This window comes from Mus musculus, chromosome 8, assembly GCF_000001635.26.
Source record: "Mus musculus strain C57BL/6J chromosome 8, GRCm38.p6 C57BL/6J".
Classification (NCBI taxonomy): Eukaryota; Metazoa; Chordata; class Mammalia; order Rodentia; family Muridae; genus Mus; species Mus musculus.
This window is the reverse complement of record NC_000074.6, coordinates 47,225,413-47,242,683: the sequence shown is the minus strand read 5'-3', so window position 1 is coordinate 47,242,683 and position 17,271 is coordinate 47,225,413. Positions and strand designations below refer to the sequence as shown.

General features: G+C 42.5%; 1 protein-coding gene across 10 annotated transcripts in view; it reads left to right on the top strand.

Moving 5' to 3' along the window:
• Positions 1–17,271, top strand: part of Stox2 (storkhead box 2) — a 233,800-nt gene that overhangs the window by 171,164 nt on the left and 45,365 nt on the right. The gene's annotated exons all lie outside the window — the stretch shown is intronic.

The following is a 17,271-nucleotide window of genomic DNA, read 5'->3' as shown; positions in this document are numbered from 1 at the left end:
GTAATGCTTCGGAATCTTTGGGGATTAGGAGCTCCTGGCTCCGAAAGACTGCAGTTTAGAGCGCTCTCCTTTCTCTTTGCCTTAATTACTGACTGTAACCCGTAAGGAAGTTTTACAGCTGCCTTCATTTGTTCTCTTATATGGGCTTGCGTTGTATTACAGATAACACGTGCAGACGTGGCATATAGAATCTCAAGCGTAGTCCAAAAAAAAAAAAAAAAAAAAAAAAAAAAAAAGAGATAACCCTCCATGTTATTCATCCTGCATAGAGTCAACATGCATTTGATCTCTGGCATCAGTGACAATCTCTCTTGGTGGATAAATGATATTTTAAAGTGCATTTGTGTTGGGTAAGCAAACTTGTTCCTATCTGGAGACGATTTTGGCATTGATTACTTTTTAGAGTCTTTTGTATGATTCGTGTTTATGATAGCCATGAGGGGGTTGCAGAAAGTGCCAGTTTTGCTCGTTTTTGATTCCTTGAGATTGGCCAGTTTATATCCTGATAATGATCCTACAGGGTTTTTTTTCCCCCCATTTATCGAACAGAATACGTGGCTGCTTCAGAATGATCTACTGAATAAATGCATTGACCGTTCAAACTCGAATCTAAAAAGGAAGCCGAGTTTACAGACAGCAGAGAGGGAGGGCTGTGGATGGGTGGTTTGTGAAGCACGGAGGGTGCTGGTGACAGAGACAAACCCCTAAGCCCCGACCCTGGTTCTCTGTGGCACCGTGACTCAGATCCTCTCCAGGATCTGTTCAGGTAGTCTGGGAACGTTTTGTCAGATTTGTGGGTAGTAAACTGGTGCCCTATGACGGTCGGGGCAGCGTCTACATCGGTGGTGTCCCTAACTAGTGGGGGGAACTGCACTGGATGATTGGATTCACCCCAGCTCCAGAGAGACGTGTGTGAGCCAGCATTTGGACCCAGCTGCTGCTGTATTGGCTTCTTGTTGTATTCACCTTGCAAACTGTTCCTAGAAAAGGCCTAAGTCTTTAAATGAATAAGCAGAATGAAACCACCTCAGCAACAAGGAATGCCTATTTCTGCCCCTGCAGAGCATGGTGAACTCTGCCAGTTGCCCAGCTTTATCTGAGGTCAGGCCACAGACGTGTCTCAGAACCTAGTTGATCCAGCGGGACCATCACCTCAGGAAATTCAAAGCTGTTAAGCAGTGGGTAGAAGGTTCTGCCGTGCATCAAACTGACCCCTCTATGCATTTAAAGACTTGAAAGCCTGGTTGACTTTCACTCTGTTTATATGTCTTTGAGAATAATAGACCTTCCTAAAGAGAAGTAGAGGGAACGTTGTAACTGGCTTTTTAAATAATTAATTGGAAACATTGTAGCAAGAGTACCATCTTGTGATGTGACTTTTTCCAATGGGTTGATTCTCTCTAGTGGTGCAGATACCGGAACCAGACTGCAGGTTCTTAGACAAGGAGTGCAAGGGCCCTTGAGCTACACAGGCTTGGAGTCCTTTGTCTAAAACAAAGCAGAATGCAGGGACCCAGAGAGGGGGAAAAATATCCACCTGTTGGCAAGACTGGCACTTCCTCATTATAAACACCTTAATGTTCCGTAGCCTGCCTTTCCCTGGGGAGAGGACCTTTGCAGCTCCAAATCTCAGACATGCTTTGCTAATTTAAACACTTTTGAGGTTCATTAATAATTTAGTTTACGTAAGATTGGATCCTATGTAATGCACACTCCAGTGAGTAAAAGCAGGATCTCTCCTAACCTCCACCCCCTGTGTAGGCTCCATCGTCTCCTTTGCTTTAAGCTTGAGAAGTAAAATGTATTTACCATCATAGGCAGGTGTGCCCCATTTTGTACTACAGGCTGACTGATTTTCCTTAGTCAACTGACAAAATTCAAATATTTGATATTTGAATGACTGGTGGGTCTCATTTGCCTTTGCAAAACAATCTTCATTATACAGCCCACCCGGCACTTTTAAGATATGCAAAATTAATACAGGAAAGACGGTGAAATAAAAGGCTAAGAAAGATTGTGTTGCTTCTATTGCATTTTGCAAGGTTCTTAACTATTTTGAAAACCCTCTTCAGGAGGAGTTCCTGCAAGTTGCAACTGGTGTGAGCCATTATGTCTTGTGACAGGTTCCACAATGAGTGACTTGTGATTGATGCGAAGCCCGATGCCCAGAGATGAATCGTAGACCGCGTTGCCCTGTTTCTCTTGCCCCACTAATATTATCAAGTGAGCCCAGTAGCTTAGCGTGGGGCTTTGCTCTGACACAATGCATGCCTGCTAATGCTTCTGCTCTGTAAAGTCCCCCAAACACGATCCTTCAGGGCTGTCTAGAGAAAAAAAAATGTGACTGTAGATAATTTGAGTTGTTCAAGACTTTTAAAATGCCTTTCATGACAAATTCCCCATTAGAGACAAGTCTCAGCCCTTGCCCTGTGTTTACAAAAGGGGTTTAGTTGTAATAGGCAGTGCTTTTTTTTGGAAAATGCAAAAGTGAAAAAAGAGAATTCGAGAATAAACACGAGGAATCTGGAAGGCAGAATGTCAAGAGCATTAAAGCATTGGAGCAGATAAACGTCCCAAGTCTGCAGTTCTCGGGTGTAGCTCTGGGACACTTGTTGGTTTTAGATTGGTCTTTCCACAATAACGCCCACTCCTCCTGCTCCCCCTCCTCCCCCTCCTCCTCCAGTCAGGTGTGGGCAAGTGACTTGGGGACAGAGTGCTCACCTGGGTCATTCCTGTAGAGTCAGTACCTTTAGATGATAGTGGTAAGCAGTAGAGAGTGGCTGTCCCCCTACTGAGAAAATCATGGTGGCTTTTACATGGACTTTTATTGTGACACTCGAAGGTCAGATCTGGGAACTTCATTCACAAAATGTATTTTTGATTGTTTGTGTGCTCTGTATTTATTAATTAATCCAAATTTGCAATCCCCCTGCTTCAGCCTTTCAAGTGCTCAGACTATAGTCCTATGGTACCATGCATGGGACAAAAATAATTTTTAAGTGAAACTGATTATTACAAGAGGATCTGTATCTGTGTTGCTAAGATATTTCTGATAGGATGCAAATAAACTTTTGTGCCAACCCAGAGCCTTAATCACTGAGATAGGAGCTAACCTGAAAGACTGGTTTTGTTTGTGAAGGAGGGATTTTTGTTGTTGTTGTTGTTGTTTTGTTGTTGGATGAATGGCATGAAAAAAAAAAAACGCTTGGAAGAGAACTTGATGTAGAGAACGGATTCTTAGTTGGACTGCTGGTCAATATTCAGTTGTTTTGTTTGGAAAGAACCCATCTTCAGAACCCCATGACCTAGAATCTCTTTGGATATGTTATGTCTTACATATTTAAGTGGTTTTCATGTCAAATGCTTATGTATTTGGAGTTTCCCTGGTTTATATCGGTATGACGAGGTTGTGTTTATTTCATAATGCTCTAACAGTGGTCCCAGGGGTCCTGTCTTGTCAATTATAGTTCTTTTTTTTTTCCTGCGCTTTCCTGAGTTGGAAGTTTGTTTCTTATAGGTTCACAGCGCTGTGTCTTGGTCTTTCTTTTGTCCTCAAAGCATCGAGACCAGCACTGACTGCCAACCAGATTCTGATCTATGTAGCGTAGATTTTTTTTAAAAGGGGGTGTCTTATTTGAAATACTTAACGAACGCTATTCCTGATCTCAGAAACACCAAATGGAAGTGTTTTGTGACGTTTTAGATGTGCTGTCTGTTGAAGTGCCCTATGACGTCATGGCGTTACCTTTTATCCCTTCTTTCTATTGGTTCACCTAAGCGTTTGTAGTCTTGACATTTGAAATTAGGGAACTAAGGGTGGCGATGTTATGATGAGTAATCAAAGCAGTTCTTTGCGTCTTTGTTTTCTTGACTGTTCACTGTGCTTGCATGTTGAGTGTGTTCTTAGTGTGCCGAGACATGGGGTTTGGGATATGGGCAGAGTCAGTTTGAGTAAAACAAGATGTGCCATCGACTTGCTTCCAGACATAGAATAAGTAACCGAATACTGGAAATCAGAGTTATATTTACAACACAGAGTGAGTGGCATTAAGTTAGGTGATCTCTGTATAGTGCCTGGCAGGAGATAGCACTTCAGTAAATGACCCCATGTGTATTTCATTGCTAAAATAACCAGGTTCTTTATTCTTCCTGAGATATCTTTACTGATGGGTCAGGAGTAATGTTATTTGTTCTTTCAGCTCTAGTAGTTGCTTGGAAAGAATATCTTTCTGATATAGTTAGGGCATTTTGTTACCTGTTCTCATATAATCACCATGTTTTTTGTTTTTTTTTATTGGATCCCAAATAAGGTTGCAAGTTTTAGCAGCAGTGGTGCATACCTTTAATCCCAGCATTCAGGAGGTAGAGGCAGGCGGATCTCTGTGAGTTCAAGGCCAGCCTGGTCTATAGAGCTAGTTCTATAACAGCCAGGGCTACACAAAGAAACCTTATCTTAAAAAACCAAAAGGATGATGATGATGATGCAAGCTGAGTATGGTAAGATACAGGTGTACTCATAGCAGTTAGAAGGTTGTGGAGGCAAGAGGGGTGTGAATGAGAAGCCAGCCTAGGCTACCCAGTGATACTCTTTTTAGAAGAAATAAAAGGATGCTGTTTGTGTCCATATATTTAAAGCATGAGGGCTTTTGCCAGTAACTATAAGAAAGCCTTGGAAGGATAGCTGATTCTGGCCGTCAAACCCGAGGTCCATGGAAGAGACTAACAGACAGACTTTCAGAAGGCCAGTTGCTAAGCCAAGGGGCAGTGACATGGCCAACAGGGAAGAGACGGACATGAGGACATGGAAAGACGTGAGACTGCTCTACTGATTCCTCAGAGAATGGGGAGGGAGGTGGTGGGTGGAGACACGGCAGGAGTCCTGCGTCTGTAGGTCCTGTCATCACCTTGGTGGTACTGCCACAGGCTCACACCAGAAGATAGGAGAGGGGACAGGATATATGGCAAAGAGAAATTTGGTCTAGGACATGTTGAGTCTGAGACCGTGGGAGGGAGACAGCGATGGGCATCTAAAGGAAGGTCGGGCATCACAGAAGAGTTTCAGGAGCAGAGCAGACACCTCCGCGCCCATAAGTGCTAATGCCTAAGACAAAACCTGGGATTATGGCGGGAGAGTGGGCAAAACTGTGCAGCTCGGGAAGCAAGCAGGGCTGATATTGGATCCCTTGTGAGTGTTCCTTCTTAGAGGCAGAACAAGCACACAGTTACAGGAGGAGGAAACTCAGACCCAAGTGGGGAGTGGAGATTCCAAATGTCCATTTCATAATCTATACAAAATGTATTGCCCCCAGAGAAATGCGTGCATCAATGGCCTAGAATTCAGAAGCCTACCTGAGAAGAACTATAGGCACCATGCTTAGGTCTGCATTTCATTGGCAGGCTAGTGACTGTCCAGTCCCCCTAAGCCTTCCACCTTTTCACCCCCAATCTCTTCTAGCAACGGTTTCTTTGGAGGTTGCCCTCGTGGAGGTGAGGTGTCACGCATTGCTTCTAACTAGTCATGGATTTAAAAGTAGGAGCTGGAGAAGTGGCTCAGTGGGCACAAGCACTGGCTATTCCTCAACAGGACCCAGGCTCGATTTCTAGTTTTCACACGGCAGCTCACAACTGTCTGCAGCTCCAGTTCCAGAGGATCCAAATGCACATGAAGTAAAAATAAATACATTAAAAAGATATATTAATAAGCTAAATTATGTAGATGGCTACATTAAGAAGAGGAAGACATTAAGGTTTCAAAACAAAAACCTGGAGTTAAAAATAGATGCTACTAGGGTGGCAAGATTATTCAGTGAGTAAAATCATCTGCTACCAAGCTTGGTGACCTAAGTTTGATCCCTGGGACCGCAAGGTAGGAGAAGGGCATTTTGCTCTCCACTCACATGCTGCGGTGCACACACACACACACACACACACACACACACACACACACACGCACGCACGCACGGAGCTTACCTTTACGAAAACTTTTTATGTTGTCCTAAGGAATCCCCTTTCCATGGGCCCTGGTGAGATAATTGTCCACACATCACACATCCATCCACCAGAATTTGGGACATTCTAGTTTGGCTTCCAGGTGGCCAGCACAGGACAGCTCAGGAGACAGAAATCCTGTCACCTCTAATACAGCAATCCTGGCTATGAAAAAACCAACTCTTTCCTGGACCACTCTGTGGCCCAGAGCCAATTTATCAAAAGGATCTTTCTTATAAGGATTCTCATTCTCTCTCTCTCTCTCTCTCTCTCTCTCTCTCTCTCTCTCTCCCTCTCCCTCTCCCTCTCCCTCTCCCTCTCCCTCTCCCTCTCCCTCTCTTCCTTTTTCTTTTCTTTTCGTTTTTTGTTGGAGAGTAGGCTGGTGGGGCAGGGACTGTAGAGGAATAAAGGGCAAATAGTATACCATAGGAAATGGACCATCCTCACATGTATAATGAAGAAGTGCACATGACCAAGCCACTAAGCAAGGGCGTTTTGATTCTAGCACAGAGAAATAGGATAGAGGAGCCCACTGGGGATAATGTCCTTCTTCATCAGCCTTTGCTCTGAAGACAAGTCTTCTAGGAGGTGTGGAACTTTAAAGGGGGCAGTTTTGTTAGTTATGAGAGCACTGATTCCATTATTATGAAATAAGAATGTGGCGGACATGCTGATTTTGGAGAAGGTAACAGAAAAACTTACTAATGGGCACAGGTCATTGTGGTCTCTCCATCAATGTATGGGCCTCTTGAAATGACATTAAAAACTTGGTGTGACTGATATTTAGCAAAGGAAGGCTGAAAAGATAATTGTAGAAGGAAAAAAATATCTGATATGATGCTTAGCCATGACATTTGTGGCCAGGTTTTATATCTTTAGAATTATAGCAGTTCAGTATTTACACACATTTACTATGAGAGTTCGGTGTGCTCTGTACTTATTCCTAATTTGTATTAACTCTGGTCTTGAAGCATGTGGGCCTGCAGCTCTTAGATGTTAAATTGATGATGTATCTGGTGTTGGGGAACTATTGACTGGTGGCCATAGTTCTGATCAAGCCAAGGTTGCAGATCAATGACCAGTCACCTTGCAGAATTAAGTGCCACATTGTACTTAGCCCAGTAAAGAAAGGTGTTTTCCATCCTCATGTGGGTTCTTGAATTTCACCCATGACTTGTGTGTGCTGTGTGTGGGTGGGTGGGTGGTGGTGGTGTGTGTGTGTGTGTGAGTGTGTGTGTGTGTGAGATGTGTGTGGTGTGTTAGGTCTGTGTGTGTGTGGTGTGTGTGATGTGTGATGGATGTGTTTGTGTGGGTGGTGTTGAGTGTGGTGTGAGGGTGTATATGTGGTGTGGGATGTGTGTGTTTGAGGAATGTGTGTAATATGTGTGCATGTGGGGATGAGGTGTGTGTGTGTGTGTGGTGCATGAGGTTGTGTGATGGTGTGACTTATGTGTGTGAGGGGTGTGTATGTGAGTGATGTGTGTGAGGGTTTTGTGTGTGAAATGTGAGGTGTGCATGCATGTGTGTGTGTGTGTGTGTGAGAGAGAGAGAGAGGTATGTGCATGGTATGTGAGTTGCGTGTGTGTGTGAGGGTGTGTGTGTGGTATGTTTGTATTGTGTGAGTTCTGTGTGTTTATGGTGTGAGTTGTGTATATGTATGGTGTGAGTTGTGTGTGTGTATACATGTGCACATGCACTTACATTTCACCCAACCTTTTCCTGACTTTGAATTAGAAGTGAGTCTTTGCTCACATTATAATCCCACAAGCATCAGTACATGGTGTTATGTATTAGATACTTCAGACATAACCTTAGTTCACCGAATTCCTACCAGCGACGTGCAGACAGATTTTGTGCAAGGTCTCTTAGCCACAGGGTGAACAGCAATGTGGCAGTTTCTCAGTTGGTCTGAATGACTTCAGGAGCCCTGCTGTCTTACAGACCGAGTTCATTTTATTTAACTGAGGAGGCCCTGGGCCCCATTTCCTGAGCCGGGTTTCACCATTGTCCCTCAGCAAACTTCAAGGGTGCTAAGTATTTATGGCAGAAGTGTGCCCATGGAAAAGCGGTTATCACCTCGGTACAAGAGGAGTGTTTGCCAGACTGATCTCTTGGTGCTCACTGTTCTCCTAGAAGACCCAGGTTCAATTCCAGCCCCCACTTTCCCATCAGTCAACTTAGACCACCTGTAACTTTAGTTCAGGGTCTCTGACATCCTCTTGTGCCCCCATTTTAGGGACCGGCATGTATAGTCCACATAAACTCATGCAGCCTCACATACATACACAAAAATAAAGAAATAATCCTTTCAAAAAGTGTCTGTGGGACTCATTGGTAAAGAGCTGTCAGAGCCGGGGTGCTGGCTGCTCACTCTGCCTCACTCTGACCCCACTGTGAGGCAGATGGAAATGAAAAGCTCCCATTCCCCATCCACTGGGGTAAGAAAGTTTATCTATGACACTCAACTTTTCTGCAGAGACGCTTGTGCTCCCTGTATGTGCTCCCTGTATGACTTTCCACTCCACTTGCTGACACAGTAGACTTCCAAAAATAACCTTGCCCACTTAAACCTGCTGTCTACACGAAGCTTCTGGTCCGCAGGCATTTCACCATCCCGTTATAAAAAGGTCTTCACATATGTGATGTGAACCCGGCCTTCATGGGCCTTCTTTTTTAGATCACTACTGGGTCATATGCACCAATGGGAAGGCCATTAGAATTTGGGGTTTGTGATTTATGTGTGCAGATGTCACTGTTGAGATGTAGTGTTTGAAGGGTAAGCTTGGGGTGGAATGTGTTTGTTTGTTGGTTTGGTATTTTTCTTTTTTGAGACAGGGGTTTTCTATGTAGTCCTGGCTGTCCTAGAATTCACTCTGTAGACGAGGCTAGCCTCGAACTCAGAGATCAACCTGCCTCTGTCTCCTAAGTGCTGAGATTAAAGGCGTGCACCCACCACCAACTGGCAGGATGGAATTTCTTGAGTTGGTGGACTGAAGAAGTCTAGCTCATATGTCAAGCATCTTTGAGTGATCGGCAGGTCACAGTAGCAATCACTTGAGGCAGAAGAACTGGAGAGCCCCAGGAGAAAGCCTAGGCACCTACCTATTTCTCCTCTACTTGCCCTCAGCCAAGGAGAAGGTGGGAGTCTTTGAAAGCACACACGACTCTCCCCTGGGCCCTGGCGCTGAAAGGCGGAGGTTAAAATGGGAAGTGATAGGCTCGGTAATCACAGATGTGGCTAATGATAGGTTTGTGGGAGTCTGATTTATCTGAGTCTATCGACTACTGAGGACCAAGCTCATTAGTGCTGTGCCAGGATGGGCTTGTGGAAAGGGTGGTTGGCATCTTGTCTGTGAGTCTGGCCTTCCCATCAGTTACTCCAAAGAACACGGTACAACAAAGCCAGAATCACAACAGAGCAGGTAACGTTTAGCCACGACAGACACCATCATCACATAGGCGGGCAAGAAGCATTTGCTGTGTGGAAAACAGGTGAACTGCAGTGGGGTCTTTTTAAAACGTACACAAAACCTGACGAGCAAACAGACAAAAATGAGCTCTCAGCCACACCAGCCCTAAGTCAAAGTCAACCTTCATTGTAGATAAAGGCCAAGACGAGCATACGTCCCTCAGCAGTAACAGGGCCATCTGAAACAATGAGAGGTCCCTGCAGATTCAGTTTCTGAGAGAGGTGGAGGAGCAAGCTCACTGTGCCCTGTCCCTGTGACTGAACGCAGCTATAAACCCGGACAGGAAGTGTGTCAGCGATGCTCCAGGACTCTGAAAAGTGAGTGGTTGCGAGCACGTTGCAGGGGTGGGGGTGGTGTCAAAATTTGAAGCCCAGCCCAGCTGGCGATTGTTTGTGTGTAGTGTTCTTCTATGAAGAGCAGACTCAAAGGTAGAAAACCCAGAGGACACACTGGTGTGGACAGAGTGATCTCCAAGCCGATCCTACAGGTTTATACCTGAACATCAGGAGAGGAGATGACTGCCTTTGAACAGAGTGGAGCTCAAGTTGTGTGTCTTAAGTTCTTCTGTGTGTGCGTGCATGTGTCCATGAGTGAGTTTGTGTGTGTGTGTCTGTGTCTGTCTGTCTGTCCGTCTCTGCCTGTTTTCCCTCACATTGGTAGTCAGACTTGCTGCAGGCACTTAAGTCTGTGGAGGATGGTGTCTTAGTTTCCTTTCTGTTGCTATGATAAAAGACCTTGAGGAAGAAAGGGCTCATTTGACTTACAATTCCAGATTTCACCACTGAAGGGAAGTCACAGAGGCAGTAGGCAGTATGGCAGTTAAGATCTCCTGCCATAGCACACCCGCAGCCACAGGCAGGCAGCAAAGCAAATGCTCACCCGCTTCTTCTCAACTAGCTCCCCCCTCTCTTAAACAGTTCAAGACCCAGCCCATAAAATGATGGCTTACACAGTGGGCAGGACCTTCTTGCATCAATGAACAATTGAGACCATCCCCCACAGAAATGCCCACAGGCCATCCTGATCTAAATAGTTCCTCATTAAGACAAGTTGACAACTGAACTAACCGGCAGAGCTGAAGAGGTGCTCAGTGGTTAAGTCCCCTGATTGCTTTTCCAGTAGGACCTGGGTTCATTTCCCAGCATCCACTTGGCAGCCCTCAACTGTCTATAACTCCTGTTTCAGGGATCTGATTCCTTCACATAGACATATATGTGGGCAAAACACCAATGTACATAGAATTTAAAAAATACCGAATTAATTTATGAAGTCTAATCATCACTTCTTGTGATTGATAAAAGGAGCTGTGGTGCCAATGAAGTACATCTTGATTACTTTTTTCCCTCTTTTCTCTTATCACTTGGCACCAGTGGCCTTTAGCCCTGGACTGACCTCCTAGTCAAACCAGGGAGGTGGCTGAGACTTCTCGCCCTGAGCTTAACCATGTTGACCATCTGCTTCTAACAATATAGTCTGAATTCAGTACTACTCCTGGGATTTAAGTACTCAGAGTCTCATAATAATCATTACTGCAGATGGGGATGGATCCGTAGGTGGAGTGGTCTCTGAATGGCCTTTCCTTCAGTCTCTGCTCCATTTATCCTGTGAGGATGTCACAGTGATCTCGGTTCACATAGGAAGAGACAGTGGACAGTCGTAGTCATGGCAGGGCCATAGTCCTGGATTTTTCAGACTAAGACTCAACTATCACAACCACTGTCCAGAACTGTGGGACTAGAACAGAGTGGGGATTATATAATAAGCAAAATTAGAAATGTGTGGGTGACCTCCATGCTAGTGTAGTTAACAGACAAGATTGTGGATATGAAAATAGATGGAAATTGCCAGGCTTACCCAAAAAGATTAAAAAAAAAAACATTTAAAAAGTAAATAGAGCATTACAGATGTGTAGTGTAAGATAACCAATGGCTACCATTTTGGACAAAATAATGTAACTGGAAGGAGTTATACACAAAAATTAAATTTGATAAAACATATAAACTTTAAGATTCAAGAAGCTGCACAAACTCAAACAGGAGGAGCTCAAGGAAGTCTGGTCCAGACCTCTTGATAAACCACTTAAAATCCAACTTCTTAAACTAGGACTTAATTCTTCATCTAAAAACCCAGTGAGCAAATTCATCTTATTAGTACACAAATTTGTTTTCACCTTACTAATGAAAAATCAAAATGTATACAAAATAATTTCTTTAAAATACATTTCTTTAAATTTATTACTACTATTACTATTTATTATTATTATTAAATTTAACAATACAGGTGTTTTGCCTGCATGTATGTCACTGAACTGTGCCTACCAAGGACAGAAGATAATGTCAGATGCCCTGGATCTGGGTTTATAGATAGTTATGTTTTTGGACAGCTTTGTGGGGTCTGGGAATCAAGTCTGGGTCCTCTGGAAGAACAGCCAGTGCTCTTAACCACTGAGCCACTACTTCAACCCCTAAAATAAATTTCTTATGACTTATTATCAGGACATATTTGATTTGTATACTTATCTTATATATCTAGGGTCATATAAAAATGTCTTATATGCAAAAGCCTATGAATGGGAGAAATTTGAAGAAACCCTGGGTTCAAAACAAAACAAAATCAATCTTACTAACAACTAGTTAGAAAATGAAGCATTGTATGTGATAAAGCAAGCTGAATGCCATGCGCGTGAAATTCTCATCGGAAACCACAGAGGCTGGAATGAGATATTCACACTGTCCAAACACGAAGTCGAAATGATGAAGTTCTTAGATTCTGAGAGAGAGAAAAAAAAAAGACTCACCAAGGGAAAACTTGCTCTAGAAGACACATCAATGACAGAAAATAATACAGGAGAGCGTGAAAAGAAAACAAACTCAACAGTGGCAAGTATTTTGTAAATCCAGTTGTTCTTGAGTTCTCTAACGTGTGACTCATCAGCAGCTAGCACATGTTGTGCAATGGATACAGTCTCTGTTATGTGCAATGAACGCTCATGGCAATCACAGCCTAAAGAGGGAAGGAGTCAGTGTGGCGGTAAGGTTCACCACTCATCTGAACAAAAGGTCCATTTTAAGTGTACAAGGTCTTATAGTCATTTCACCATTGCTCTGAAATGATACTTGACAGAGACAAAACGTAAGGAAAGAAAGACTCATTTTGGCTCATGGTTTCAGAGAATTTGGCTCGTGGTTACAGGGTCCCAATCATTTGTACATTGTGGTGGAGAAGGGCTCTTCACCCCCGGGCTGCACACAAAACAGTGAGCAAGACAGAGAGTGGACAGAGAGAATACATCCTCAGGGACCCACCCAGGGAGATCTCCTTCCAGCCAGACCTCTCCTTCTACAGCATCTACAATTACACCATCAACTAGAGGCCAAACATTTCATATTCAGTCTGAAACACTGTAACGATTAAGTGCATATATTAAAATGTCAAGGTCAACAAACAAAAGCACTGTACCAAAACATAGCAAAACTTCAGTAAATAGAATAATAAAAGCATTCCAAATATCCAAATGAAAAAAAGGAACGGAAAAAATAATAAAATGGTGTAATAAAATCAGAGGGGGAAAAGAAACCCAAAGTAATAAATGGTTTATCTAAATCCCATCATATGATTAATTACATTAAATATTAATTATCTACTTAGTAGTTCATAGAAATCATCAGGGTGTTCTGAAATGATTGAACACACTATGTTTAAGTAATGCCTTTTAAATATAATGAAGTAAGTAGTTTTAAAGCATCAGATTTTAAAAAATACAATGAAAACATTAAGAAACCCTGAGTTTAAAACAAAAGAAAAACAGAAAGCTGGATTGACCATGTTAGCGTCAAAAAAAGCAGACTTCATGGTAAGGTAAGCAAAGCTGTGAAGGTACATAACAGAGAAACTGAATATTTATCAAGTTTATACATGCATATACATAAGTGTGGATAAAGCTGAAAGGGAAAAGGCACGGTCCTGATTTAGACTTCAGTATGACTCTCCCTCTGTGACGGCAAGAATGAGTGGGCAGAAACCAGAAAGGATGGAAAAACAAAACAAAAACAAAGCACACCATCAGCCTACTGAGATCACATTGACTTCTCTGAGATTTCTCCTCCGAATAGTAGGACACACCCTCCTTTCAAGTCCTCAATGCACACACACTCACAAGGACTGCCAATAACAAACTCAAAATTAAAAAAAAGTGATAACAAAAGGAGAGAAAATTATCTACAACAGTTGTCTTACCATAATGGGACTTAACTAGAAGCCAACCATACAGGAAGGTAATTGATAAGTCTTCAAATTCGAATCAATTAGAATATACCTTTATGTAACCCATGGATGAGAAAGGAAGTCTCTGGGACAGGAGACAATATTTTGACATGAATTAGACTGAAAATACATTGTGTTGTCATCCATGGGAACAGCCAAAGTAAGGCTTAGAGGGAGATATGTAAACAGAATGCTCGTATTGGGAAAGAAAGAAACTAATATATGTTATCCCTCACTGAAAACAACAACAACAGCAAAGTAAACCCAAGTGAGAAGAGGAAGAAGATAATAATGAGTAAGAATTAGCTAATTTAAAGCAAAAAGAGTGAAGCAAATGGATGAAGTCAATAGCTGATTCTTTAAAGGTATTGATAAAGCTGAGAGATAGCCAGGCAGATTGACAAAAGAAATTACCAATACCAAGGGTGAAAGAGGGCACAACACTACAGTCTCTGCAGACATTGAAACTCTAATAGACAAATAAATAGCTCTATGAATGTAAATCCAATAACGCAAGTAAGCAAAGCAAATCCTAGAAAGAACAAGCAGCTAAAAACTTTGCTGCGAAGAACTGGGTTGCCTGAATTGTCCCATGTCTTCTCAGTGGACTTTTATCTAAAGAAGGTTCAAATGCAAAGATTTTTCCAGGTCTAGATGACATCACTGGAGAAGCCTGCCAAACATTCATAGACTGAACAGGGGGTCAGCATGATCTCCTTTAAAAATAGAAGGACGGGCAATCAGTCCCAACCCATTTTACAAACTCACCATTATCCTGATGCCAGAACTAAAGACAGTACTGTAAAGTATAGAACCATCTCTTTTATGAACACAGGTAGAAAACAATCTTCTACAAACTATTAGTCAGTTTAATCCTACAATATATAAAAAGAGTACTCAGTAATGACCATGTGGATTAAGCCTTAGAGTGGAAAAGGCTGATTCAGTGCTTGAAGAACAGAGAAACCTACCACATTAGCATACTGAAGAAGGAAACTCAAACGATGGATCCAGACAAAGCAACCAGCAAGCTAAACACAATAGCTTTCAAAAACTTAAGAATAAAAGACAAATTTCTTGACTCGATAATAAAAGTTTGAGATTAGTAGAATAGTTAATAGGAAAGACTCAATACCCTGCTTTCAAGACAGAGAACAGGGCAAAGATAGCCTTTTGTTCTACACCATTCTGGAATCCCTAGCCATTGCAATGAGGCAAGGGATGCGCATTTAAATAAAACTAATCTTAAGCAAATAGCTTGATGGACTAGGGAGAAACCTCACAAGAAATCCACCAAAGCACTGCTAGAACTACTTGGCTACTTGGATTACAAAATTATACTATCCGTGTGCTGACTAGTTCAGTAGTTCCATTGAGGTTAACTGTATCCATACCATAAAAGCCAGAGGTTTCATTCCGACTACACACAACCTTGTGGATGAATTTCTACACTGTGCTCAATGAGAATAGTCAGTCTGGAAGAGCTAGGACCACATTCTAGAAAAGGCAAAATGGCTTGGTGGCTTTTAGGGATTTAGAAGGGTGTTAGGCACCATATAATGAAGGTTTTGGGAAGTGATGGAATGGTTTTATAGCTGACTGTACCTTCCTTGGCTGTGATATTATGTATATATAGCTATTTATTTATTTGTTCATACTTGCAGAACTCCAACCATCAAAAGACTTCAGTTTTGTATCAGTCAATTTTTAAGTATTATGTTTGACATGGTTGAAAATTAAATGGTTTCTGGTTTTTTTATGATCGCCTGTTGATTAACTAGATCCATGCTCTTCAGTAGAAATGTCTAAGAGGATGAAAATGTTCCAGTACGCCAAATAATAGCCCTTGTGGCCATTGAGCGTTTGAACAGAGGAAGTAACTATTGCATTTGCTTTATTTAAGTTAGCCCCAGCCATACATGAATGCTAGCTTTTTCTACTGGACAGCACAGATACAGACAAATCCTATCATCAGGACAGGCAGCAAAGAAATTCTATTACTTACTTAGTTGGATTTTTTTTTAAAGACAAGTTTCTACCATAGGTAAACTCGTGATCCTCCTGCCTCTGTATCCTGAACACACTGCCATGCCTAAGTTTTAATTGTATTTGAATCAGTCAGTTAACTGATTAAATTATTTATTTGTTTCTGTGTATGTGCTGGAAACACAAAGAACTACCTCAGCACAAACGTGCTATTAGGTGAATAATCTGTTCACGAGGGTGTACAGCAGACCAAAACCTAGATAATAGTTTAAGTCGACAAGTGTGATGGGTTCCCCTTATCTATGGGAGAATTGTTCAAAGAAACCCAGTGGATGATTGAAACTACTCACATGATTGGTAGTGTTGTAGTTTTCCTACACATTACTTGCGATAAAATTTTAATTTATAAGATAGACACAATTAATATTTTATCAACAATGCCTGAACAATTATAGGTTCTCTCAAAAATGTTAATGTTTTTCCAGCCTGTCCTTAACACATCTGAAAAAAAAAAAAACCAGTCACTACTATATTACATAAACAAGGTTTGAGCTTGTTTATAAACAAGCTCACATAGGCTGTCATCTAAAGTCCATTACCTTAGTAACAGAGACTCCTGCTAAGTGCTTAGCAGGCAGGTAATATATACAGAGTGGAAACACTGGACAGAGAGATGATTCAAAACCCTGGTTGAGCACATCATCACATTATGCAAAACAGCATGAGGTGTAAAACTTACAAATCATTCCTTTCTGGAATTTTCCACTTACTCTCCTCAGATCATGAGTGACTGTAACTGAAACCCCCAAGGGAAGACTGAAGATAAACGCTAGCTACTGTTCTGGCTGTTGGTAGGTGCCAAAAACATGGCGGCAGGCACTAATATCTGAACCTGTGTCATTCCCGGTAGTAGAAACAGTGTCTGGATAGACTTTAGGCACGAGTCACAGGGCATCTTGAGACACCAGGAAACCAGTATGCTGAGGTGAGGGTGTGTGAATAGTGGCTTGCTCTTTCTGACAAGCAGCTAAGAGAAGTCACACGGCCTGGGGAGACGGCTCAGTGGGTAAAGCACTCGCTGTGCAAATCTAGGGACTGGGGTTTGGATTCTCGGGATCGATGTGAATACAGGCAGGTTGGGGTTCACCTTTAATGCCAGTGTTTGTAATTCAGAGACAGGGAGTCAGGTAGACAAACCTATCAGCAAGTTCTGAATTCATTGAGAGGCCATGCCTAGAAGAGAGACACGGACACATGCCATAAAAAATAACAACGTGCAGTGTGCATACTGTGTGTCCAACTCCAGTCGTGCTGAGTTCAGCTTCGTGATGGAACCTTCTGGTGAGTTCTCTTTACAACTAGCCTGGGCTAGCTTTGCAATCCTTGTTTCCCCGTTAACTAGAGCTGTGTGGGAAAGTGTCCCAGGCCCCCTTTACACGATTGCTTACAGCTCACCCCTCACTTAATTGGAAGCACCTTGAGGTCAGAGGTCACTTCCGTAGCTGTGTCTTCTTTGCAGAACCATGGCAGCCTCTTCACCCTTCCTGTGTCCCCACAGCTCAGC